The 27,639-nt window shown below is 37.3% G+C and overlaps 2 long non-coding RNA genes across 2 annotated transcripts; both read left to right on the top strand.

Moving 5' to 3' along the window:
• The first annotated feature begins 1,020 nt into the window (after nucleotides 1–1,020).
• On the top strand, nucleotides 1,021–2,293 carry LOC147555649 (uncharacterized). The gene is made up of 3 exons (XR_015235137.1): nucleotides 1,021–1,167; nucleotides 1,250–1,308; nucleotides 2,164–2,293. It is a non-coding gene; the product is annotated as an uncharacterized LOC147555649 (long non-coding RNA).
• A 4,250-nt stretch (nucleotides 2,294–6,543) lies between these two features.
• On the top strand, nucleotides 6,544–10,287 carry LOC147555648 (uncharacterized). Its single transcript, XR_015235136.1, has 3 exons — nucleotides 6,544–8,668; nucleotides 9,544–9,591; nucleotides 9,692–10,287. It is a non-coding gene; the product is annotated as an uncharacterized LOC147555648 (long non-coding RNA).
• The last annotated feature ends 17,352 nt before the right edge of the window (nucleotides 10,288–27,639 follow it).

Below are 27,639 nucleotides of genomic sequence, written 5' to 3'. Positions count from 1 at the left end.
AAAGTAAATGGAATTACAAAAGATTAATGGAAAGAAATCACCAAGAATGCTCAAAATCCATATTCCCATGTATCTCCATTTTGATGTCCAATATTAGCTCCAAATGCCTCAAGAATATTACCCAAAACTCCAAATAATAGCTTATTAGAAGATAAAAGAAGAGAAATTTAGAAGAGAGTTAGAAGAAGAAGAGATTTTAGAGAAGAAGGTATGGAGAAATTAGAAGGTTAGAAGAAGAAATTAGAAGTAGAAAGAAAATGTAGAGAAGAGATGAAGGTGGTAGAGAAAGTAGAAGAAAAGAATGGGGGTCTAGGGTTTTTAGTTTAGAAGAGGGGAGAGAGAGGCTAAGAGGGGAGAGAGAGGCTAAGAGAGGATTGAGAGGGTTTGCAAGTTTAGAGAGAAATGAAAGAGGTAGAGATTTATTTATAGATGGGTTGATGGCTAGGGTTTTAGGAGTTAATTGGGAGAAAATGGGAGAAAGAGGGTTAAAATAGGAAGTTAGGGTTGCTTTCTACTCAAGAAATGATTTCTTATTGGTTGAACATAAAGTGAGACAAAAAGGAGGGGCATTTCTGTAAATTATGACCATGACCATGAAGGTTTGTGGTATGGGAAGGCGATGACTTTTTCCAAGTTGACATGCCTGACAAACACCAAATGTCCTTAACGATTCAACCGATAATTTATTATTGGAAAGAACTAATTGAACAATTTTAAAGGATGGATGACCGAGCCTTGAGTGCCAATTTTCAACTGTTGTCCGCTCTCCAATATTAAGCAGTGAATGTTGTTCGAGAGAATTTCAAATGGTAAAGCCCATCTTTATGTGGTCCTTGAAGTACATTGTAACATTCCAAGATTTTAAATTAGATGAGGGACCATTCTGAACTCAGGCCAAGTTAAACATAGGACTAAATGTGCAATCAAGTCAGAATCAGGGAGTATTTTGTAATCAGAACAAATTCATGGACTGAACTGTGATTTCGGCTGGTTAAGGGAATAAACCAAACCAGACTAGTCGTTCGTGGTTTTGGTTCAAGAAAGGTTTGGGTATGTGAGAGATTTCGATGAAAGAGAGGATGTTTTGGGTGAAAAATCAAAAGGGAATGCTTGTTTTTGGAGACTTCCAACTTCTAGAAGTGATCCAAGCTAGGTTTATGGATTTTGGTAAGAATTATTAGTTCCTCTCTCTACAACCTAGTATTTCCATGATTTGAAGTATAATGGAGCTTTTACTTCGTAATTGTAGGCATTTGAGAGGAATTATTGGAACTTATGAAGATACAAATCTACGACAACTAAATTAAGGTAAGGATTGTAGTTTTTGATGATTAATTTAGTTGTTAAAAAATTCTAGGGTTTAGTGATTATAATTTGGGGCTTTCCGTTTTCTAAGGTTTGAATGGGTGAGAATTTCATGTCTTGTAAAGGTTTATCATTGATGTAATTGTAATGATTTAACCTAGAGATGAAATGAGTCGAAATCGAGCAGTTTTCATATGTTGCATACTGTAACAGCTTACTGTTTGGGTCCGTACGACGACATAGAGAATTCAAAAGCTTTTAGAGTCTTTTACGAACTTGTAGCTCGTCTCGAGACGATTCCAAAATAGTATGGTAATAGTCGTTTCGAGTCCGTATGAGGGAGTTATGGCCGTTTGAGTGAGCAGTGCATGTTCGGGGGACTGTGTAATACAGTCTGTTGACGGGCATTTCTGTGATAATTGACTATCCGGATGAAGTTATACAAAAGAGATGAGTTGTAGCTTGGGATGTTAGCTTTCCGAATTGGTATGGTACATGTCGTTTCGAGTTCGGATGAGTGAGTTATGGTGGCTATAGTGCACAGCACGCTTTTAGGAAAGTCAGATTCGCTGCTGTTTGTATTTTTGCTATTTCGAGGATTGTACACTATAAATTTGACCGAGACACTAAGTAATGAAATGTGGGAAACTGAATTATCTTTCCAACGATATATGGTATGATCGAAACGGGTCAGAGTTGGGTTGGGAATGAATCTAATGAAGGAGTAGAGTCAGTCGGGTACGTCCGACGTGAATGCGAGTCAAGTCTCTTTTGTTATTTCTTTTCGTATTGTTCTTTCGTGTTATTTATGTTATTTTGAGATTCTTGGCGAAGAATCTAAACTTTATACTTGTCTAGGTTGTCAGAATGATAGCCGAAACGAGCGGGAGCGAGTTGCTCGAGGCGAAGCGAAGGAGGACGGAGTCCTAAATCGCTAGGTAGGGGATACCTCTTGTTTTCTTTTATACTATTGTCTAGATTTATGCTAGAAGTAGGAGATATGCATGCATCACTATGCGTAGATGAATAGTTGATCATAATGCATGATTTGTACGGCTAATTTCCATGAGGTTTATAATGTTGATTATGGCTATTTCAGGAAGTGATTTTGCGATGAAGTTATATTGTTTATTGTGATTATCAATGAGTTCTTTTGACGATTTTACTTGCAAATGAATTCCATTCTGATAGTTTTTAAATGGGTTGTGATAATCAATGTTTTGAAAAACGGAAAGATTTCGTATGCTGTGTGTGATTGGTGAAGTGGACTGAGACGAGTCATGAGGGTGTTGGCAGTTGTAGTGCTCTACTCTTTGGCCAAGATTCTCGTTTAGGTTGGACTCTCGGGGCTCAGGGACTTGCTACCCTTGACCGCTCGATTGGACTGTAAGCCTGTTTGTTCTTACCCTCGGGGCTCAAAGGCTGTACACCTTAGACCGCCCGACTGGTTTGGTGATTGGGATCCCTCTGCACGTTATGATATGACTCTTGGTTGTGCCACTTCTGTGTGTGATAAGATAAGTAATGTTTTAAAAAGTCTATCTCAGTCGAGGGCGTAACGGGCGAGTTCTGAATCTGCTGAGATTGTGGGTGAAGGATGTTTTCACAAGAAAAGAGTATTATTTCGGTTGTTGACATAATAAATGCTTTTCCAAAACCAGAAGAAATAGTAGCATGCTAGGGTACCGATGAGAATATGCTTTTCGTCCTAACACGAATACTGGAGGGACGACCTGACTATTCGACTTCGGTGAAGCTAAAACGTATCCAGTTAAGCTAGGTGTATATATTTATCACGAGGTTAGCTTTTCAATGACTGTGGAGTCGCCTAGTGGGAGAGGGGCTTACCAACCTAGGGGTAAGCCACTTTCTCGAGAGAATTTGAGTACCTTGGTTAGTGCCGGAATGGGACGGTACTAGCCAAAGTACTATAGAATTCTCTGGGTAACTCTCTGTTAATTGAGAGGCATACCAAGGGTGGGCAGTTAAGTCTGCTATTGTATGCAAGTATTAGGATTGATATATATTTATATGTGTGCATGTTTTACTCGAGAAAAGGTTTATCGCAGTTTTGTTTTGGGACTCCTCTACCAGTTAACTCGTGTCGGTGAGTTACTGACCCCCTACCAGTGTGTTAGTATGCAGGTTCCTAGTTAGAAGCATCTGCTGCGACATGGTTAGCAGATGGGTTGCAGGGGTTGTGGCGGGGTGCCACTTTGGTGTTATTTCCTTTCATTTCGATTTTGATTTATCTTCGAAGTTATACTTTTATACACTGAACACCATGTAATATAAATATATATGTATCACATAGGTTGTACAGGGATGTACGGTGTTGTTGAGGATGAGTTGACCGAGTTATGGTGGTTCGACTTGGAACCAGAGTCTGTTAGTTAATTATGTTTCATTTTAGTTTCCGTTGTGTTTGTGTATGCGAATGTATGGTTTGCATGACAGGTCACAGGTACGACCGGTTCGATTTACAGAGGAGGTGTTGCCGAATTTTCGGCTCGTCTGTGAATTGTCGGGGCGTGGTCGTGCCTAGTTATGGGGCACGGGGCGTCACATACATTCCCCGATTGACGGTCCTTGATGAGAAAATTATCAGATGTAAATTCAAAAGTCACATCGTTATCACGACAAAATTGATGAACAGATAAAAGATTTTTAGCAATGGAAAGAACACGTAAGACATTATTCAAATTGAATCGATGAGGATAAGACTCAAAACAAGAACTACCAATATGGGTGATTTCCAAACCTGATCCGTTGTCAACACGAGAACATCATGACCAGCATAATCAGAGTGGATAGTAAGGTTCCGGAGGTCATTAGTCACATGGTGGGAAGCGCCACTCTCCGAATGATAAGAAATTTCTGAAGTAGGATGGTGCTCAGCTATTATGGTATGTGGTGTACTTGCTTGAAGAGTATCGGCTAGTCGATAACATTGGTTAGCCGTATGACCAATACGGTTGCAATATTGACACACCACTGGATTGGTCGAAAAATTGTTAGGACGACCTCTAAATGATGATTGTTGTTGGTGGGAAGATGAACGATGTCCACGACCACCTCTCTGCCCCCCTTTATTGTTCTTGTTATGATAACAAGGGTTAGAGAAATTTCTATGTGAAGAAGAATCATTTGCTACCTTCGTCGCAGCAAGAGTTTGTGAATCAATTTGAGAAGTAGGAGAAATTTCAACAGCCAACCGAAGTTCTTGGCTTATTAAATAGCCATGTAAATCAGCATACGAAACCCGTTCAGTGCGGGTAGTAATGGAGGTAACAAAAGGACCATATTCAGGGCCCAAACCACTGAGAATATAGAGAACCAAGTCACGATCTAATACGAAACACTCAATAGCAGCAAGATCATCAACAAAGGATTTCATATGAATCATATAGTCTGTAACGCTCATAGCCCCTTTCTTGGTGTTGAGTAAACGATAACGAAGTTGCATAATTCGTGCTTCTGACGAAGAGGCATATGATCTTTCTAGTTGAAGCCACGCTTCACGAGCAGACATGGCACGAAACACTTGAGAATGAACATTTTCGGCAAGAGAAGAAAATAGACAACCGAGAATGGCTTGATCGTACCGCTTCCAGAACGTGTAGTCTGGATTAGGAGTGAAACTATCATCGATACCGGTCGAGATAGTTGAAGAAGGAGCCAGAATCGTTCCATCAACATAGCCAAACATCCCTGTGCTATTAAGAAATGTCATAAAATGAGAATGCCATAGTGGATAGTTTGATCCATTTAACTTAACAGTAAGTAAATGACTCACGGATTGAACAGTGGGAGAGAAAGATGGTGAAGCAGCCATTATTCGAGTGGGAATAAGTGCCAAAATACCCTAGACTACTGATATCATATAATGATTTGATAATTTTATTAAATCTTCCACACCTTTGAAGTGGAGACAATTACATCTATTATATAAAACGCAAAGTTTTTTGCTGACTGGGACAAGCCAAAAGACAAATCCGGTCGTCCGTTTCAATTTTGATACGATCCTCGCCATTTGATCTATCACCCACCCTGAAAATAACAAATTTATTGACCCACTAAATATAAGAAAGTGAATTAAACCCTAAATCTGGTCGGTCAGATATTTTCCTGGAAACCCTAAATCTGGTGGGTAAGATGTTTTCGCGCGTTATCTTCCTCACCGAAGAAAGGCTCTTCTTCCTCTCTTGGTACGTTACAAATTGATGGCAGAAATTGATTACGAATAATGACACAAATCGATTATGAATCATGGTAGAAATTGATTTCCTTTCTTTATTTCTTCATCTATCAAATTCTTTATTTCTTCATCTATCAAATCCTAAACTGTTGATGGGTCATGAAAATGTCCCATCAGAGTCGTTTAATTTAGTCGAGTTAGTTCGTTTCGAGTCTTTATTATAATAAAATGGTTGGTTTTCTTGATTAGGTGTCTTTTGGAGAGTTAGGTGTGAAAAGCGGTTAAAAACGAGGAAAAGATGCATGAAGGGTATTTTGGTCATTTGGAGTCAAGGAAAATCTGGTAATTTGGCCAAGGTCAGTGCGTGGTTGAAAAGTAGAGGTCGAGACGAGTCCGTAGGAGAAAACGGAAGTCAAATCGGAGTCTGGATGGAGGAATAAATCAAGGTCAAAGTCAGGTCAACATTTGGTCAGCTTTCGGTACCATGTCGGGCACTATTCTGGCGCGCGGTACACCAAGGAACACGTGGCGCGCTCCGGAGGTCGTTGCATCTAATTCACGTGTTCTCGCTAAGCAACAAAATAGGACCCTTAGCGCATGATCCGATGCATCCCGTTGCAGCTTAACTCGGTAGCCCCGTCTCCACTTTTTAATCTCAGCCTCTCGCTTCCGCGTTTTCCAGATCCGACGGTTTCGGATGATTTAACCCTTTATTGCTTATTCTGTGTGAACCGAAGTATCATAAGGATAGTGCACCTGGACGCGTGGCAGCTTTCCGTCACTCCAGATCCGCGAGTCTTCTAATCCGACGGCTCCTGCGCGCGCCACAGCTTAAAATCATACACCCGGGAGTACCTAAGCATCCGAAACCCATTAGAAACCCTACCAGCCGCCGACCAGACTTTATTAGTTTAGGGTTTTTTGCATTTTACCCCTTTAATTCCCAAAATAACCCCTTCTTTTCATACTTTCTACCCATTTAACCCAACCAAAACCAAAACCCACCTATAAATAAGTCCCTTTCTCCTCCATTAAAACCTAGACTTCAACAACCCTCTCAAATGGCTTCCTTATCTAATTTCTAAGCCACTTCTCTTTCTATCTTCTAACCCTAGTCCCCCATTCTTTTCTTCTACTTTCTCTACTCAACCTATACTTCCTCTTACCTAATCTTTCTTCTCTACTACTAAATCCATTTCTTTTCCATTCTTTTTCCATCTTCTTCTCTACTACTATTCTTTCTTCCATTAATAGTCTTCTCCTTCTTTCTTCCATATTCTTCTATCATCTTTACCCACTTCATCTATTCTTTCCAACTTCTTTCTAGATCTAATTTCTTCTTTTTCCTTCTTTTTCTTATTTGGGTGGCAATAAAATAGCTATTACTTGGATTTCTTGGAGTACAATTCTTGAGCACAAATGGAGCAAATCTTAGACAAATTGGAGATACATGGGGATATGGAATTTGATTGGTGATTTCTTTCCATTAATTTCTTAGTATTTTCATTTATTTTACAATGTCAATGAATGTTATTCTAGATTCCATGTATAGTTAATTTAGCAATCTAAGGTTGTGAATGAAACCCATTTTGGATCTTTATAATACTTGTTCTTGATTAATTAAATCCTTTGATGTGCTTTAATGTCTATTGATTGTTTATCTATATGGATTGGATTTTCTTTCCATTACTCATGCCTCATAATTAGATATTTCATACTTTCGTTAAGTTGTTAGATGGAGTATGCTTTTTAGATGATGAATAATAGTTAAGTGATCCAAATCTTTATAAGGAAGACAATTAGAATTAGTGATTATAAAATTGTTTTATCTAGAACATCATCCGGAATTCAAATAGTTCATTATATTGGATCCCGAGTAAATACAAAAGAGATTTAAGTAATTAAGTGCTTGTTTTATAAAGTGAAATTATGCGGTGGATTTTATAACCTTAGATATCTTCTTACCTCTCTCTTAGTTAGTTTATTTAGTTTTATTCGTTTTCTTGTTTCTTACATATCAATCATCAAATCTATGAAGTGGAGTGTGTGTGTGTGTTAGTCTAAGTTAGCTATTGACATTTTAATTATTGGGCTAAACTCGCCGTCTAAAGTTACCTACCTATCTCTTGGGACGATACTCGATCTTATTATAAATACTATAACTTGACCCCGTATACTTGCGGGAATAGACCTATTTTTAGGCCCATCAACTGTCTGGAACTATAACGGCTCCTTATCGGCTTCATGTAGCTCGCGATTCTTTCTTCCTCTGAAACGGCTCCTTATCGGCTTCATGTAGCTCGCGATTCTTTCTTCCTCTGAAATTGTAACTCCTTCTGTTACAGATTTATCCACTTTTAATTCTTATTCCTATTTCATCTTTAGGTTTTTGTACTCCCAATTTCTAATTTGTACCACCTGAACATGCTCATTGTTATTGTTCTTTCATTGCGATTTTGATTATGTTGTTCTTCCCAATTTCTCTTTCTAATTTGTACTATCTGAATATGTTATTTCATCATAATTACTATTTTGTTTTGTAGATTTCTTAGTGGATACATGAATGTATATTTAACTAATCAACTTTTTCAATTTCTCAATTCTATCCCTTTCTCTCTAATTTGCAAGACTTTATATTATATGATTTCATATTGAATTTTGTATTTACATGAAATTATGTTCAGGTTGCAGTGTTCTTTATTCATTTCTGTTCAAAATGATTCAAAATGAAATTTTGGCATACATGGTTGTATTATAATTTGCCTCTTTTCAAATCATATTAGTATTGATAACTCAAATTTGTCTTCAATAGATTGAAGGAAATGGCTCAAAATTCTTTGATACGAGTTATCTAATCAAATATTCTTATTGTTACGAAAAGAGTGGGTTGAAGTAAATCACTTAAAGTTGTGTGGCTATGTCGAGTACTTGTAACGTTGAATGGGATGATTTTGTTTGAGTTTGTTTGTATAAAGTTGGTGAGTTTTGCAGTCTGAGCATGCATCAAGGAATTGGGTAAGGATGGTGAGTTGGAAATTGGAAAAGAAAATGAGTTCCTTGCTGATGCTCAAGCCAAAGAAATTGGTGTTTTGAAAGCTAAAAGAAAAAAGATTGTTCCTTGCTGATGTTCAGTCTGAATTCCGTTGGTGAGATCTGGTTGTCAAGGTACTATGTTTTATGTCAGTGCAATTTTATACCTGTTGTTTTTTCTTAGATTAAATGTGTAGGCGTTGAACACTGGATTAGTAATGTTATTTTCTGAAGAAAAAAATTTGATTTGTTAATGCCCATCACATAGTGGAGCCTAAATGTGAGGGGTCAAGTAAATTTGAGCCTTATGTGACGCTCAACTAATATAATGGTTCTGGTAACTCTTTGTATGTGTAGAGTCGAATCAGATCAAATCCATTTTCAACCTCAGTTTCAAAATGTAGTTTAAGATAAGACAGTCCTAATTACAGACCTGACGCCATAACATCTCTGAACCATAAGTCCACCGTCACAAGTAAATAACTTTATCTTGGTCATTACATAATGATAAAAAATGGATAAACTCACTTTGATAGTCAGACACACTCATATGCAATATAATTTATTTACAGAGCAAATGTATTTGTTAAACAATACTGCACTTTTTTAGTATATGAAATGATATATCGTACAATATGTAGTCTATAGTGCATGCTTATAACATTTTATCCGCACACCCAATATTTTGGGGGGTAAGGTACTAACCTATTGATTATTTAACACATTTTCCTTCAACACAAAAAAAATGAAGACAATGAATGCATAGTGGACTTGAAGAGATATTGAATAACACCTGCTCAGCTCGATACGAGAATCTTTGTGTAGGGTTAGTATTTATAGAATTTTTGGTTCCCATATATGACCATTAAGCGCTTAACAATCTTTGGCCAAATTTGGAGTTCTGGTATGTGATTTTTATGTCTTAATAGCTAGCTAGAAATGAAAATTTGGATTTCGATAATGTTCACATATATGTTCCTACTGATATATAATGTTCTGTCATTTTGAAGCAATACTCTGCACAATGGTAATTTGTGGAGATGATAAACTGATACAAGGTGAGTGGAACAAAAATGGGGTCTTTTATGGTTAAATATGGCAAGGCTTTCCTCTTTTTACTCTCCCATGGTTTATGGTTAGGCCATGTATGCATAATAGGTGTCGAACTTGGATGGAATCAACAACTGTACCTTTAGAGGTCATAAAGTCCTTGTTTATTTCCTAAACCCCAATTACAAAGAAAATACAAATGTAAGCACGGTTAATCATTTTGATCTTCAATACTTGCTTGATCGATTCTATTCCACTGATGGTCTCTATGTTTGTGTATAAGATGCAGTAAATTTTTTGTAGTGCTCATGTGAGCAGGTAAAAGAAGATATATGTAAAAGATCTATAATGAACGTGAGTTGCGGTCATTATACTATCCTCTTCAAAAGAAATACATTGTTTTCGTTGTTGTCGTTAATGTTTCTGAGGTTGTTCTCATCTGGGACAAATAATGAGGGAGCCAGCTTCCTAGGTGAATGGAATGAGAAGAATCACTAAAGCTGAGGTAATGTGGTCTTACAAAGAAATCAGAGGGGTCGTTTAATTTGGTATAACGAGGAACGATTTTCTGGTTACTAGATTCTATAAAATCCATGTAGTTTTTTTCCCTCAGCAATCAATTTCTTCAATCAATGAATGCAACAGTGTGGTCACTTTGTTCGAAAATGAATTTGAATTTTGTTCCAATTGATTTTCATGTTGATTACTCCAGTCTTTGCCGTATGAAATAATAAGGTTTTTGTTTGTGAATCTTGATCATTGTCTACTTTGTTGTCAAATTTTCATCAATCTATTTCCAAACATCATCAAATGATGGACGAGAAGAGCATAAATATGTTGCGTTTGTGCTAAACGAATTAGTTTTGATAATAGGAGATTCACCACTTCATAGCACTCAAAATGTTCTACAAGAGCGTCCGTGCCAGAGGCACGGGTTATACCTAGTCTATATATAATACAAGTTGTAACAAATAGATAAGTGAGATCTCTTTTTGAGATCTCACTGTTTACAAAAGATATTGATATCTACCAAAAACAACTCAATGGTCATCTAGAACAAACTAATTAATCCTTATCAAATAGTATCTCTGATCAAAGATTTATTCTTGAGATCCGATGGGTCCTTATCCTCAACAGTTGGCACCTATCTTTGGCGTCTATTTTCTCTTAATACAACAAAAGGAAAAACAAATGTAAATAGTTAGAAGTTAACTTGAGAAAGAGACAATTAATTACAGTTGTCGTGGATGTATCTTCATCGTTCCATAATAACATGGATAGATTTCTTTTAAATTAATTATTATGAGAAACATGGAATATGAGAAGCACAATAGTTATTTTTTAATGGGGGACTTTGAGGTGGGTTATCTGGTATCAAGAGAAGTAAAAAAGTAGTCAACATACATTCACTTGGATGAACAAATTAATAGAGAGAAAACTATAAATGTGTTAAGAAAACGATACAAAATAATAAGGAATTACATGTATCTTTTCAATACATTTCCCTCTTTGAATAACTCCATACAACTTTTACTCTCATCTCCATTCATTCTTGCAAACGTTACAGTATCCATTACTTGTTTTCATAAATTCATCGTAGTTGGATAAAGAACTATCGATTTTCTACAAAAGATTCAAATGCAATGTGTACTAAAATGTGGAACTTTCACCCTGGAAAAAGAACGAGAAAACTTTCATGTAAACTGTTATAATAGACAACAGAAAACAAAACTTCTACCAAACCTTGAGATAAAATGAATAATGAGTAACATGTAAGAAGACAACACATTATTGAGAATAGACAACTCTCAAAACCTCTTAAACCTGTGACACAAATCAAAGATTCTGAAAAATAAACCGACTAAGGTGCTGTTTGTTTTTTTTATTTTTCAGATCTGAAATCTGAATTGGATGGTAATTCAGATTTCAGATGTTTGTTTTATTTATTTGGAAAGATCTGAAATTTGGCTGAATTCTTTTGATGTCTGAAATAGCTGAAAACAGATCCACAAATTTCAGACTTCAAAACAAGTCTGAATTGGTAGTACAACATCTGAAAAAGTCCAAATGACAATAATACCCTTAAAATATCTAAGAAATCACATCTCTGTCTTCTCCTTCATTTTCTCTGTTAACGTCAAACACATCACCGTCGACCACCGTCGACCATCACGTTCTCTCCCTTTTTCTCATACATCACAAATGGTAAAAATAAAACCCTAGAAATCGACAATAAAATGAAACCATGATGATAGATCTGGGATCTAGAGATGTCGCTAGCTTGCGGTTGACACAGAAATTGAACCCACTTTCATCTTCAACCTGTTCATGTTATTAATAAGAAACAAGAAACGGCACCGTGGGTGATCAGTTAGAAGGGTAAGCATCCTCAACAAGTGTGACCATACGAAACCCTAGTTTTTTTTTAAGAAATACGAAACCCTAGTTCATGTTATTCATCTTTTCATTGGGTCTACATGGATATTAACGTCAAAATCTCGATCTAGGGTTTACATAGAACTTAGGGTTTCTTTTGGAGCAAATGTTCATTGCTGTGATTTGTGTTTCTCATTTTGTGTTAGAGAGGGAGAGGAACTAAGAGAGAAAGAGAGATAAACTAACCAACCGGAGAGTCAGAGAGATATCTGGCCGGAAGACAGGTTCGCCGGAGAGAAGTGTGGCCGGAAGTGAGAGGGAGACAGAGAGATGGAGAAAGAGAAATGGAGGAGTTTAGGATTTTGCTTTTCACTTTATGAGAGAGAGATTAGGTTTGTTTGTGAATATTAAATTGGGGGTATAAATGTAAAAGTATTAATTCAGACCTAAATATTCAAATTTAAAAAACAAACATTTAACTTATAAAATATTCAGCCAATTTCAGATTCAGCCAATTCAGTTTACCCAATTCAGATTCAGCCAATTCAGATTCAGACGTATAAAAAAAAAACAAACAGCACCTAAGAGTGAGAGAAAGAGGAGATACATCACCCTGAGTGTCGTTTCTTCACTTTGACAGGAAGAACATGGATGACCTTATACATGAATTAAGTTGAGGAAACCTTCTGAATATCCAAGAGAGAAATCAATATATTTAATTCATTAAGATTGCAGAAAAGCAAACTTTAGATCAAACCTTAGGATTGAAGTATTGATGTTTAACCGACTAAGATTGTACTACCTGTAAAGGAAATTTTTTTTATAAAGAATATTAGTTTCAAACGAAATAATTTTGAAGTTTAACTTAATGGGTGGAAACCTAAAATCATGATCATAAGCCCTGTCTAAGAGAAAAAATTGATTAATATAATAAACTTTAATGAGCATTGAAGAAAATGAACCTAATGAAATAAAAGAAGAAATGAGAAAGAAAAACATATGGATTAAATTAAAAAAAAAATGTTCGAATGAACGACTTAATTTAACTTGAATGACATCAATGATTTCCTACCTGCATTAGAAAATCGACATCACCATTCAAAACATTTTAATAAGTAAGAAGATAACGAAGTTATCTGCACTATAGAATGTAAAGAACAAACAAAAAAGTATAAAGAATATGTTAAATTAGTGAAGAGTCACTGTCTTCTTAATCTACATCCTAAAATAATCACTATAACCACTACTCCTAAAATAAGTATTAAATACTTTTAAAGAAAGGGAGATTTGTTGTTTGGACCCCCTTTCGTATAATTGACTTTCTGTTTGGACTCCCTTTTTTCAGAGTTGCATTTTTTACTCCCTTTTACACTGGGTGAGGAAGATAAGCATGAAAGAGATAAGGATCATTAGACTAAAAAATCTGTAAATCTTTGGTAATATCGAAATATTCACCTTTTCAGTTATAAGAAAAAACCAAATCTATAGGGTTATTTACGTTTGGTTTAATGCAACAAGATAACGATGTCATTCAAATATGATTTTTTTTAATGAAAAATGATTTTTTTGATGAATCTCAGAAAATGAATTATGCAAAATTGTTTGAGACATTTCAAAATTTACATTTTTTTGGAATTTTAGCCTATTTTATATTAATAGTGGACTTATTGTGCAATTAGGGTCCATATGTTAGACTTTCCACCAATACTTCCCAATCAGTAAGCATGCTTTTGATTGATCTCTTATTCATTTTTAAAGACTATCAGGCACCACTCAAACAATCGGTGTCGTTTCTAGTAAGATACTAAGATGACATTATATTGATAGCAGCCACGGATGAAGGTGAAAACAGTTGACACCAAGAAGAATCAGAAGTTGGTATGGAAGTTGTAGAACGAGCTAGAAACCAAAATATGATTAGCTCGAATAGAGGTCAATGAGAAGTAATCAAAAAACGCTTTTATGGTTTGATACATTTGCTAAATTATGGCATGATTTTCGGGTCACACATCATCTTCCAATTAATAATCATCTATATATAGCTTTTACACTCTTCTAACATCATCAGAAACACGAATCACAAGTCAGATAAGACATCTGCTCAGAGTTTACTTCCCTTTTCTTGTTTCATAGCATTTATCATAGCAAATAAATGGGGTAACTTTGATTGGGCTTTTACATGCTTGTAGCCATAGACTCATATATGGATTGATAGAAGAAGGTCATAAGTTTTTTGCTAGTACGAGTAAAGATTATAATATAGTTTGACATCTTTAGCATTACAGGTTCATGGTCGATTTTCTGAGACAAGCGGGCTATCTCCGAGAGCCCACAAATTTATCAGGAACATGCCCATGAAGGCTAATTAATATAGTTATTTGGGGAGCTTTATTTGAAAAAATGAAGTTAAGAGTATATATTCCAGACACTAAAGTTGTAATACTCCACATTAAAGAAGATACGAGAGAAAAAGTTTTATATAAACATAGGAAGAAGTTGCCAACTGTGTTTGGATTAGTGAAAACACCTCCAATATCAACAATTACAATCATGAGGAATCTTGATGTTTGCGAGGATTGCATTCGACATTGAAATTGATTTCAGAGGTTGACAGGGCCGGTCCTGAGAATTTGGTGGCTCGAAGCGAGTCATGAAAATGTGGCCCGGTATATTTAACTGAAATTAAAAAATAATATTGGTTAAGTCGATTAAGCTTGGTTTAGTTTTGTTTGGTTAAGTTGGTTGGTTCAACTTAGGTTTTAGGATTTCTAATTTCCTTAAATTCGTGTTACTAAACATGACGTTTAGCATTTTTCTTAAATGTACTTTTATATATAAAAAAAATCAACCAAGAAATAACATGATTTTGTAATGTGTAATGAACTCAGCTGACAATTTTTTTTCTTTTTTGCAATGTCGGCCGTCATCTTTTGAAATTTTAAATAACTAAGTGTCTAAAAATTCTATAAAGTAGTAAAAGAAATGTCATTGTGTACCAACAAACAACATAAGATAAAATTAAACGACGACACGTCAATGCTTGCAAATTTTTAGCTAAAAGTAGTTTTTGATGAATGTTATACCTTTTGGATCATGCATCTTATCTTCAAATTGATCTGATGACTAAATTTTTTATTAGTTTAAAAAATAATTAAATATCCAATGGAAATGTTGTTATACCTGACCTAACATATGAAGACTATGAATACTATGCAACATATTCAAGATGCAAAGTTGTAGTTTTATGATTTCATTCCATCATTTACCAGATACGATGCTAGATACGACTAAATTCGATAAAATTTGTGATTTTTTTATGAGATAGTTGAAGCACGTTTAGTTAAAAATGAGAATTAGTATTCAGTCTTGCAAACTTGGCAGGAAAAAATCAATAATTAGAATACATTTTTAATTGTTCTGCAATTATATATACATAGCAGCAAAAAGAAGATTCGAACCTGGGCCTCGACCTCCTGATCTTAGAAGTGGGGTCCAACAAACGAACTACATTAGATATTTTGCTTAACATTATCACTACTATAATTAAATTAGTTTGAAGTGTGGCCTCTTTGACCCTGAAACGAGGCTTTGTCTGCTTTGACTTCAGGATCAGCCCTGGGGGTTGATGACAAATAGGGGTTCCTGTTAGGGACATATTCCATTTTTCCCCTTGTTCTTGTAAAGACTATTGGAAGGAAATATATCATCGAACTGATAATTTTCAGAGAAATTAAGGATATAGTTATTTTCTTAATGTTCAAACTTGTGGAAATTGATTTTAGGGATTATTTAAAAGTTCAATTAGTATGTCCTATTCAACATTTTATGGGTATACGCATTCAAGTAGGAGGAAATGGTGGAGTTTGGGCCATTAACTAGGGAATTTTTAAGTACCCCAATTCACTTGGGCCTCCTTAGAATTCTCAATGAAAGTGTTTTCCTGCACTTGTTGTTACATAAAGTGGGTGTACTAGTCCTTAATTCACTTGGGGAAGTTACTCCTTAGAAAAGCTGAAACCTAGTGGATGAACGATACATTCAAACATTGAAATTTTGATATGTTTTTTTGAAAAGATAAACATCCAATTCCATACTAATATGTAGTTAATGAAGTCATACCCCTTAAAGTATTCCGACTTTACAAAAAAAAATGCAGGGTACATGAGAGAAGCAACAATTTCGGCTCATCGTTATCAATAATAATTATTAACCACCATTTTATTTCAATCCATAGTTTCAGAATAAAGGGTTTGTTGGCAAAGAATGATAAGATTTAAGATGCAAGTTCACACTCTCTCATGTGTTGTTTTGTTATGTCCATAGGTGTTTTTTGGAGTCATTGAGTTAGGTTTTCCACTAAGATCACATGCATTTTAATTATGTAAAAAAAAAAACAGAACCTTTAGGTATATTTGGTTGTAGTAGGTAAATGTCATTGAACAGGCCAGCTTCCTCTTTGAACCATTCAGAACTATTCAATACTGTATATATCTTGGATGGTTAGGTGATTTTGCTGGTTTTGAGTTTTTTATACTTTGAAATGTTCTTGAAGAGGTTTCTTATAATCTAACTACTGAAGAGAACTAGAGAAACTATCATCTGGTTCTTGATGTGATTAAGAATTTGATTAAAATTGATGAGCCTGAGATTGTTCTTCTTCATCTCACTAGTGATGGGGTTTTGACAATTCTCAAGATTGAAGTAATTGATATAGGAAACAAGTGATTGAATATGATCTTGGTCAAATTTCTAATGAAGAGTTTGATAATTTGAAGCATGTTAAAGGGTTGATTACTGATTATTCATTCCCGAAAGCCGATAAAGTTAAAGAGTACTTGATGAATCCAAGCATGTTTGTAGTTGCTGCAGCAATTGAGGCAACCCCGTTATCCCAACAGTATGACGATGTTGGTTGGGCACCAAAAAATTATGATCCCGATGAGAAACAACATGTTGTTCGAAGAGATGGTTCAACCCCAACCCACTCTGGGTTTGTATGGGATGAAGCATCTGGCTGCTACTACGATGCTTCTTCTAGATTCTACTATGATTCAGGTCTTTATTTTGATAGTAACGACTCAACCTGGTACTCTTTTGATACTCAAACACAGCACCATGCCCCCTATTCTGATCAAAGTGACCACAAGACATCTGTAAAGCCATCAACCGAGTCAACTAAAACATCTGTTGGTAGTAACAGTCGAAAACTAGTTTTTGGTTTGTACGAAGATTTTAGTGAGTTCGAACGAGTCCAACAATCGATTTAACGTTTAATTAATCGACATAGTTACATCAAAAACTCGTATTCTCTATCGTCTTCTCATAAGAATAACACCATCAAATCAACTATTATATCTCTTAATGGTGAATATCTGATGAAGTTTGGATTAGGAAAATGTTAGAACTAAAAGTCGCGGAAGCTATCAAACCTATCCTAGAAATTGATCCGACTATGAAGATTAATCGTAAAGCTAAGCCAAAATCTAAATATGCGAACAGAATTAACGAGGTTCGGCTTTAAAGCCTACGTCCTCGGGCGAACAAGAAATCTTTATTGAAGGATATATGAAGACGACTCACACAACCCGTAAGCTCGTCCCAAGATGGTACCGTATAGTAATAACCTTCTATACTAAATCTTCGACGACCGAGAAATTTAACACCGCTCAAAAAACTATGAAAAATTTCTCTCACTCTTGCTCTCTCTCTTTAGCTCTCTCTAAAGAAGAGTTGTTGTTGCTTGTGTTGGTGATATTTTTGATTGAACTCAAGACCCCCTATTTATATATTATAATATAAGCCGGTGGGGGAACCAAATTTTGGAAACCAATTCCAATTTTTGGAAACTAAATTGAAACCGCCATCCACATTCCAAACCGCCACAGGCCATGAAACCGCCTATTCAATTTGAAACCAAACCGCCTCCTTTGAATTAGAAACTGCCTCTCACAATTGTCCACCTCGTACACAATTTGATATACTTCAAATTTTGGACGAACACCAGGATACTCCTTGTAAGATATATCTGCTTCATGTAACTTCATCTGACTGCGCCATATGATCATGGCTGCCTACGTACCCTTTTACAGGATCAAGTCTACCGTAGTTCTACCAATCCTCCACATAAAGATTACCTTGTTGCCATTACGCCCTTTCGGGCAACTTAACACGAGCCGATTTGTAGCAATTTCAGGCAATGCTGAAACTTGCTACACGTCACCACTTTAGTCAACATGTCCGCGGGATTCTCATCTGTGTGTACCTTCATAAGAGAAACATCACCTTCCTCTATGACATCTCGTACAAAGTGATACCTGACATCAATATGTTTAGTACGAGCATGATGAACCTGATTCTTCGCCAAGTGAATCGCACTTTGACTATCACACCATACCTCTACGAACTCCTGCTTAATCGCTAGATCATCTAGAAGACCCCACAACCACAATGCTTCCTTCACACCCTCGGCCATAGCCATATACTCGGCCTCCGTAGTAGATAACGCAACTGTAGATTGTAACATCGATCGCCAACTAACTGGAGCACCATGTACCCTAAATACATAACCAGTAGTAGATCGTCTTCTATCTAGATCGCCAGCATAATCTGAGTCAACATAACCGCTTACCTGACATGTGTCTCCACCAAAGCACAAACCCGTATCAACAGTACCCTTCAAGTACCTCAAGACCCACTTCACAGCTTCCCAATGTGTCTTCCCCGGGTTTGCCATAAACCTACTAACCACACTGACCGCCTGTGAAATATCTGGACGAGTACACACCATAGCGTACATCAAACTGCCAACTGCACTAGCATACGATACACGATCCATATGATCCTTCTCCACCGTAGTAGTGGGAGATTGTCTTCCCGAGAGCCTGAAGTGTGGTGCTAAAGGTGTTGACACCGCCTTCGCATCCTGCATCCCGAACCGAGAAACTACTCGTTCGATGTAACCTTTCTGATTCAAGTACAGTTTCTTACTTGACCGCTCTCTTTTAATCTCCATTCCCAGTATCTTCTTTGCAGCGCCCATGTCTTTCATCTCAAACTCTTGACTGAGTTGAGATTTCAACTTATCTATCTCCACCATGCTTCTAGAAGCAATAAGCATGTCATCCACATACAAAAGGAAATAAATAAAGTCACCTTCGCGAAGCTTCTTGATGTATACACAACAATCATAGTCACTTCTACGAAAACCATACTTTAGCATGAAAAAATCAAATCGTTTGTACCATTGGCGAGGGGATTGTTTTAATCCGTAAAGAGATTTCCTCAAACGACATACTTGATTTTCTTTACCCTCAAACTTGTATCCCTCAGGTTGAGCCATATAAATTTCTTCTTCCAAATCTCCGTGCAAGAAGGCGGTTTTAACATCGAGTTGTTCCAGCTCAAGATCCCTGTGAGCAACAATACTCAATAGCACCCGAATAGAAGTATGTTTCACGACCGGTGAGAAAATCTCATTGTAGTCGACCCCTTCTTTCTGTGCGTATCCCTTGGACACTAGTCTTGCCTTATACCTTGTACCCTTGATTTCGGAAGAATCCTCTTTCTTCTTGTACACCCATTTACAACCAATAACAGACTTACCTTCGGGCAATGGGACAACCTCCCATGTCTGGTTCTTGTGAAGAGACTCCATCTCTTCTTGCATAGCAACCAACCAACTCTTTCTTTCCTCCGCGGTAATAGCTTGTTTGAAGGTGACCGGCTCGTCGTCTTCCACCGAGAGTGCATATTCAACCAGATTTGCCTGCCCGTAATGCCTAAGAGGTTTGTCTGACCCTAACCTCTGTACCGGCTTATATAACCGTTTCGGCCTAGTGTGTACTGAAACATCTTGCTGTTGTTGTTGTAAAATTTGTGTACCTTCTCCTTGAACCTCCTCATGATCGGGTTCATCAATTTTCTCATCCTGAGTTTTATCCTGATTCTCCACCTGATCATGATTCCTAGAAACCCGTTGGTCTTCGGCTTCTACTTCCACTACTTGAGCTTTAGTAGACCCAACATCACCACAACTAGGCACCGTAGCTTTCGCCATAGCTACAATAGATGACTCATCAAACACCACATCTCTGCTGATTACAAACTTCTTATCTTCCGTACACCATAGCCGATAACTCTTGACTCCTGTAGCATATCCTAAGAAAATTGCCTTCTTTGCTCTATTGTCAAGTTTGTTACCTTTAACATGGTAATAGGCCGTACAACCGAAAACCTTAAGTCTCCCGTAATCTGCATGTTCACCTGACCACACCTCGTAAGGTATGCCGCCATCTAAAAAAGAATGTGGAGACCTGTTCACAATATAACAAGCTGTAGCAACAGATTCTGCCCACCATTCTACGCCTAATCCCGAATTGGAGCGCATACATCTAGCCTTCTCAAGCAGTGTACGGTTCAATGTCTCTGCGACTCCATTCTGTTGAGGTGTGTTTACTACTGTCCAGTGCCTCACAATGCCTTCCTGATTACAAAACTCCTTGAATGCCCCATCCGTGTACTCGGTCCCATTATCTGACCTTAACGTCTTCAGCTTTCGACCAGTTTTGTTCTCAACCATTGCTTTCCACACCAGGAATGTGTTGAATACCTCATTCTTATGCTTCAGAAAATAAAGCCAGACAAATCTCGAATGATCATCAACGAATGTAACAAAATACCTGGAACCACCCTTGGAAGGTAACTTTGCCGGTCCCCAGACATCGGTGTGTACGTAGTCTAACACCTCTTTGCTCCTGTGCTTGCTTGTAGAGAACGTCACCCTGTGTGCCTTCCCGAACACACAATGCTCACAAAACTCCATGCAAGGCTTCTTCATGTCCTTCAACAAGCCTTTCCCGCACATCAAAGATAGACCCTTTTCTGACATATGCCCAAGGCGCATATGCCAAAGCCTCAAACTAGCCGTTGGATCCCTTTCACTGATTCCTACTGCTACATCTCCCGTAATTGTTGTCCCCAAAAGTTTGTATAAATTACCGTAACGAGTACCTCTCATTACCACCAAAGAACCCTTAACGACTTTTATGGAGCCATTCTCTATAATTATCTTACAGCTGTTCCGCTCCAACACACCAAGGGAAATTAGATTTTTCCGCAATTCGGGTATGTGTCTTACGTCCGTCAATGTTCTCACCACTCCATCATGCATCTTGATCCGTATTGTTCCGAGTCCCACAGTTTTACATATACTATCATCACCCAGTATAACTGTACCACCATCTATACTCCTATAGGTAGTAAACCACTCCCTATTTGGGCACATATGGTGTGGCGCCCCTGAATCAAGCATCCACTTATCGAAGATCTTCTCAGACACCTCTGTCACCGAGAAACATTCGTCCGCCTCTTCTGACACATATCCCGCCTCTTGCATCTCTTGTTTCTCCTTGTAGCCTTCGTTCTTTTGCTTCAACTTTCTCTTTGGACAAGCCGCTTTAAAGTGACCAAGCTCACCATAACTAAAGCACGTTTTCTTGAAAGAGCCTCTAGATTTGGATCTAGATTTCCCGCCCTTTCCCTTTCCCCTTTCATTACTCCTCCCCCTCGTTACAAATAACCCTTGTGCTTGATCCTTGTCTACTCCACCCGACGCCATACTGTTAGTAGCAACCTTACGAAGGTCATCCGCTAATAACGAATTTCTCGTCTCTTCCATGCTTAGACTATCACCAACAAGCATCAAAGTTTGAACAAGGTTCTCATAGGATTTAGGTAATGAAAGTAACAATATGAGGGCTTGGTCCTCATCCTCAACCTCAACATCAATATCCTTCAAATCTGAGATAATCCTGTCAAACCTATTCACATATTCCTGAATAGAAGAACCCTCTTCCATTCTACATGTGAATAATTTGGATTTTAAGTAGACCCGATTCGTTAAAGTTTTCGTCATGAAACTGCTTTTTAGCTTTAACCACACACCCGCCGCCGTTGTTTCTCCATCTACTAGGAACGCCACGTCCCTCTCAAGACAAAACATAATGGTAGCCCGTGCTTCGAGATCTAACTCTTCCCAATCTTCATCTGACATATCTCCTGGTTTCTTTCCCGTCAACGTCTTGTGTAATTTCTGCGAGATTAACAGATTCTTCATCTGCATCCGCCAATAAGAAAAATCGTTTTTCCCATTGAACTTCTCTATCTCATATTTCCCTGCTTTGACCGTACCACTTCTCGATCCCATCTTCTTCTTCGTTCAATCTCAACAAGGCTCTGATACCAATTGATAGAACTAAAAGTCGCGGAAGCTATCGAACCTATCCTAGAAATTGATCCGACTATGAAGATTAATCGTAAAGCTAAGCCAAAATCTAAATATGCGAACAGAATTAACGAGGTTCGGCTTTAAAGCCTACGTCCTCGGGCGAACAAGAAATCTTTATTGAAGGATATATGAAGACGACTCACACAACCCGCAAGCTCGTCCCAAGATGGTACCGTATAGTAATAACCTTCTATACTAAATCTTCGACGACCGAGAAATTTAACACCGCTCAAAAAACTATGAAAAATTTCTCTCACTCTTGCTCTCTCTCTTTAGCTCTCTCTAAAGAAGAGTTGTTGTTGCTTGTGTTGGTGATATTTTTTATTGAACTCAAGACCCCCTATTTATATATTATAATATAAGCCGGTGGGGGAACCAAATTTTGGAAACCAATTCCAATTTTTGGAAACTAAATTGAAACCGCCATCCACATTCCAAACCGCCACAGGCCATGAAACCGCCTATTCAATTTGAAACCAAACCGCCTCTTTTGAATTAGAAACTGCCTCTCACAAAAAACTATCTCATGAAATACTAGCTATTGTTGATACTGGAACTGATTTAACTTGGATTCAATGTTTACCATGTAAAGAGACATCATGTTCTTCGCGTCAATGTCAAGAACTAATTAGTCCTTGTGACCCAAGAGCTAGTTGTATTTATTACTACGGATATGGTGATCAATCCCACACTGAAGGCAATGTGGCACTTGAGACCTTAACTTTCTATTCAACAAATGGTTTTGTAGGTCTTGATGATTTTTCTGCATATATTCATGGTGGTTTAGTCGAGAAGTACATGGAGATTTGCATGGATATAAAGGATATCCACATAGTTGAGCTAGCTAAAGAGCATTACAAAGAATCATCCAACAGATCAAAGACATCAAGGACAAATTTACAGATGATAGAGAGGATTACCAATACCACGACTACTCCACTCAGAACTGAGTCTAGTATTACCACTAAATGTAAGGAAAAAATGAATATCCAAACATGGAGACCTCCATCGACACCGTATATAAAGATCAATGTAGATGCTTCCTTTGTTAGTTTAAATGAACAGGCTGGAATCGGTTACATTATACGAGATGCAGAGGCTAACTATATAATAGCGGTAGCAGATATTGTTCGAGGGCAACATGCGGAAGAATGTGAAAGCTTAGCGGTATTATCTAGTCTCCTAGGTGCTATGCAACTTCAACTACCTTATGTGCATTTAGAAAGTGATAATCAGGCAATAATCTTAGCTCTCAATGGCAATGGAGGAAGTCTTCACTGGCAATCACAAAGAATCATCCAACAGATCAAAGACATCAAGGACAAATTTACAGGAATCATATTCACCCATGTGTCTAGAAATTGTAATACCTATGCAGATGCATTAGCTAAATGGGGTCGTACCCACGGTCATAAGAAAACTTGGAATGAGGTCTCTTCCTTTATTTCTGAATTTTAGTCGGTTTGTAATAGACTCTTTATTTAATGGTTTTACTCTTCATCAAAAAAAAAAAGCTAAAGAGCATTACTTTTCTGTTCGTAGTACCTTATGTCGCTCGGTAAGACTTCCAACAACATATGATATTGCGAAGAAGATGGGTGTAGACTTGGATTTTTCGATCGTTGAGTGTAATCTTCTTCATCGAATTACTAGATGACGGGAGATGTAGAAATTTGTTGGAGGATTATTTCCCACCATCGATCTTTCGAGATTCCTTGAAATATGAGATTGAAGCTAAGGATATAGTCCATGTTGGTGTCTTTTGGTTTTCTTGCACCTTTCGTGCAAAGTAGGATTTACGAATTGCCATGATAAGGGTCATCTTATCGGTTACATCCAACTTTCCTTAGTCAAACGGTTCGGGACGAACCTTCTGGGGAAAGGGGAGCTGATGCAGGCGCATCCAGGCCGGGCCTGCGAACCCGCGCGCCCATGGCCTAGTCGGCCAAGTTAGCAGATTAGGTAAAGTCCCAATTTAGTAAGATTCATAATGAATCTAGGTTTAGGAAGTTGCATTATTTCAGTATTTCTATTATTTAGGAAAGTCCAGTTTGAGTCTATCTAGTAAAATCTAATATCCTATAAAAGGATGTCCAGTCTGTCTTTATATTTTCATGTTGAAGAGAAAATCCCCTTGAGTTTAATAAAGTTTTCAGTTTTAGAGTTATTTAATCTTTCTTTCATCGTTCTTCACATTACTTTTATTGTTTACTTTTAATTCCGCTGCAAACTACATCAATATATAAAAAAATCAACCAAGAAATAACATGATTTTGTAATGTGTAATGAACTCAGCTGACTCTTTTTTTCTTTTTTGCAATGTCGGCTGACATCTTTTGAAATTTTACATAAGATAAAATTAAACGACAACACGTCAATGCTTGCAAAATTTTATCTAAAAGAAGTTTTTGATGAATGTTATACCTTTTGGATCATGCATCTTATCTACAAATTGATCTGATGACTAAATTTTTGATTAGTTTAAAAAATAATTAAATACCCAATGGAAATGTTGTTATACCTAACCTAACATATGAAGACTATGAAGACTATGCAACATATTCAAGATGCAAAGTTGTAGTTTTATGATTTCATTCCATCATTTACCAGATACGACTAAATTCGATAAAATTTGTGATTCTTTTATGAGATTAGTTGTAGCACGTTTAGTTAAAAATGAGAACTAGTATTCAGTCTTGCAAACTTTGCAGGAAAAAAATCAATAATTAGAATACATTTTTAATTGTTCTGCAATTATATATACATAGCAGCAAAAAGAAGATTCAAACCTGGGCCTCGACCTCCAACAAACGAGCTACATTAGATATTTTGCTTAACATTGTCACTTCTATAATTAAATTAGTTTTCCGAGACGGCGAACAAGAAGCATTACCTTATGAATTGTGGCCTCTCTGACCCTGATCTCTGAAACGATGCTTTGTCTGCTTCGACCTCAGGATCAGCCCTGGGGGGTGAAGGAGTTGAAGGAGATGTCCTTCGACCAAGGTGACAATGCGAACAATTTGTCGGATAGGACAATTGATGTGGAAGATCATCAAGTCCGATTGATTTAGGGATCGTAGAGTTGTAGCTAGAGACCAACTACGATCGTCGAATTACGAAGTAATTCGCGGCTAACTTCGATCGGATCCTACAACGGGTTACACATAAGAGTGACAAATTGATCTAGGATATGACTAGTGGGAGTGAGATATAATCATGGGAGTGTCCCATAAACATATCTCATAGGCCTAAAAGGAATTATGCAAAGATAGTACAAAAAGGCCAAAAACAGGGTTTTTGGGCCTAGACCGGTTCGGGTACTTCTAGGACTCGGATTGGGCTGAATTTTGGAGGGTTAGTTGCTGATATAATAAACATTATATCTGCCAATTTTTGGTGGTGTTTGGACACCTCCTCCTTAGGGAATTGAGAAAATACCAATAGTTGTTATTTTCGACTATTTCCCTAAATCTTATTCTAAAGGGTGTTTTAGGAAACCTAAAAGGAGGTGGATTCTTATTAGGGTTCTATATAAACACTCTTAGGGCAGAGAATAAGGTGTGGAATTTCTCTCTAAGCTTTCTTACTCTACCACATCAAGTAGAGAGGAGAAAGTGAGCTAATTCCCATTACTATCAATCTAGTCAAAGAAGAAGGTGTTCTTCTTTTCCAACCACCATTGGTGTGCTAGCTATACAACAAGGTGGGAGATCAAATTGATTGCTCGTGTCCCAAGTAGAGGAGCTACACTTGAAGCTCTTGGTCTTCTTCAATCAATTCAACTAGTTCGAGGGAAAAGCGATTTAGGTAATCTACTATCTCCATTAGATTAATTACTAGTTTTGCATGTGATCCTGGGAATACTAGTGTAGACATTAGATGTCATATTTCCGCTATAAACACTAGTAGAAGGGTGTAAATCCCAACAGTGGCGTCAGAGCCTCTTGCTATTAACTAGTTTTTGCTAAGAATCGAACTAATTTATATGCTTGATAGTTTGAAAATTGAGTTTATAAAAGTATTTTAAAAGGTGTTTTTAAAAAGGTATTTTTAACTCATAATTTGATGGGATTCAATAAATTTTCAAATTGAGAATCACATTGATGATTAAAAGTGTTTTAAAAGTCTCAATTTGATTGAATTTCAAACTAATCCATGCTTGATTAAATTGATAGTTATGTTTAAAAAGATTTTAAAACATAAAATTTGATTAATTTTGAATTGGATTCAAAGATTTTTCAAAATTGATTTCAAAATTGTTCTTTGAAAAATTTCAAAAACCTAGATTTTGATCCAAAATTGGTTTGATTAAGAGTTGTTTTTAAGTTTTGGAAACTTTTGAAAAACAAAATTTTGGAATTTTAGAATTTTAGAAGTGTTCTAAAAAGAGTAGTTTTGACTTTAGGAAGCTCTCAAAAGAAATTTGGAAAAATTTAAAAGTTTCTAAAAGTTTTAAAATTTTTTTTTAGAAGTGTTCTAAAAGGAATTTCAAAAATTTAAGAAAAGTTTTAAAAATTGGAAAATAGCAACTTAGAGTTGCAAAAGAAATTTTTTTTTTTTTTTTTCTTTTTGGAAACTAGGGTTTTGAAAAACCCTAGTGTCCGGCCAGGAAGCTCCTGGATGCGTCCTCTGGACGCGTCCAGAGCAGCTGCTGAGACGCGTCTGTAAGACGCGACCAGCAGCTGCGACAGAAGCTTCTGGACGCGTCTTTGAGACGGGTCCAGAGCAGCTACTAAAGGACGCGTCTTGAAGACGCGTCCAGGTCGCGTCTTGAAGACGCGTCCAGGTCGCGTCTAAGACGCGACCAGCAGCTGCGAAGGAGCTTCCTGGACGCGTCTAGGACGCGTCCAGAGCACTCGACCAGACGCGTCTGGGAGGTTCTGGGTGTCTCGGACTAGTCCGAGACACCGAGTGCTGGTCCGGTCCAGTACCAGACACGTCTAGGACGCGTCTGGTACATGGACTAGCGTCCTGGCTCCGGCCAGGACGAGACCAGGCCTTGATAGGCCTCGGCCAGGACATGCCGGCCCTATGGGCCGTGCTATGTCCGGACCTTGTCCGAGCCCTCTTTGGGCTTGGGCCGGGACTTGTCTAGGACTTGTCCCGGGCTTTTTCGAGGCTTTTCGGACCACGAAAAGGGACCATCGATCATTCGAGTGGGAGTTTTTGCCAAAAATTTTTCCGATTCCAACCAAATAATTCCAAAATCAATCCGGGCCATCCAATAGCCCAAAACGGATTTTTCTTTAAATTGATTTATGAAATCATTAAGAATCGAACCAATATTTTTTTCCGAAATTGACCCGGGCTTTCTCGAGCCCAAAACGGAGTTTTTCTTAAAGATGAGTTTAGAAATCATAAAAGATAAAACCGGAAAGCACCATTAGTAGAA

Source organism: Eschscholzia californica, unplaced genomic scaffold, assembly GCF_041429995.1.
Source record: "Eschscholzia californica isolate CP2 unplaced genomic scaffold, dmEscCali1.0.p SCAF_2, whole genome shotgun sequence".
Lineage (NCBI taxonomy): Eukaryota > Viridiplantae > Streptophyta > Magnoliopsida > Ranunculales > Papaveraceae > Eschscholzia > Eschscholzia californica.
Note: the sequence above shows the minus strand (reverse complement) of the source record. Positions and strands in the feature narration are given on the sequence as shown.